Source organism: Pteropus vampyrus, unplaced genomic scaffold, assembly GCF_000151845.1.
Source record: "Pteropus vampyrus isolate Shadow unplaced genomic scaffold, Pvam_2.0 Scaffold625, whole genome shotgun sequence".
NCBI lineage: Eukaryota > Metazoa > Chordata > Mammalia > Chiroptera > Pteropodidae > Pteropus > Pteropus vampyrus.
The window spans coordinates 125,941-126,528 of record NW_011889406.1 but is presented as its reverse complement, the minus strand read 5'-3'; the positions used below and the strand labels follow the sequence as shown (position 1 = coordinate 126,528).

The 588-nt window shown below is 45.1% G+C and overlaps 1 pseudogene; it reads left to right on the top strand.

The window, feature by feature from the left end:
• On the top strand, positions 1-106 carry LOC111733726 (annotated as a pseudogene).
• The last annotated feature ends 482 nt before the right edge of the window (positions 107-588 follow it).

Sequence of the window (588 nt, the reverse complement as noted above, 5' to 3'; positions counted from 1 at the left end):
CCACCCTGAACACGCCCGATCCCATCCGATCTCGGAAGCTAAGCAGGGTCGGGCCTGGTTAGTACTTGGATGGGAGACCACCTGGGAAGACCAGGTGCTGTAGGTGTAAAAACTAAAATAATGGGCAGAGGACCTGAACAGACGTTTCTCCCTAGAGGACATACAAATGGCCAACAAATACTTAAGATGCTCAGCGTCAATAGCTATTGGGAAACGCAAATCAAAACTATAATGAGACCATCTCACACCTGTTAGAATAACTATAATCGACAGGACAAGTAATAAATACCGGAGAGGATGTAGAGAAAAAGGAACCCTCATACACTGCTGGTGGGACTGCAAATTGGTATAGACACTGTAGAAAACGGTATGGAGCTTCCTCAGAAAACTAGGAATTGATCTACCATATGATCCAGCCATCCATCTATTGGCTATTTACCCCAAAGACTTGGAAAACTCATATCCGAAAAGATATTTGCACACCGATGTTCATAGCAGCACTATTCACGGTGGCCAGGACATGGAAGCAACCTCAGTGCCCTACGACAGATGACTGAATAAAGAAGCTGTGGCACAGATATACAATGG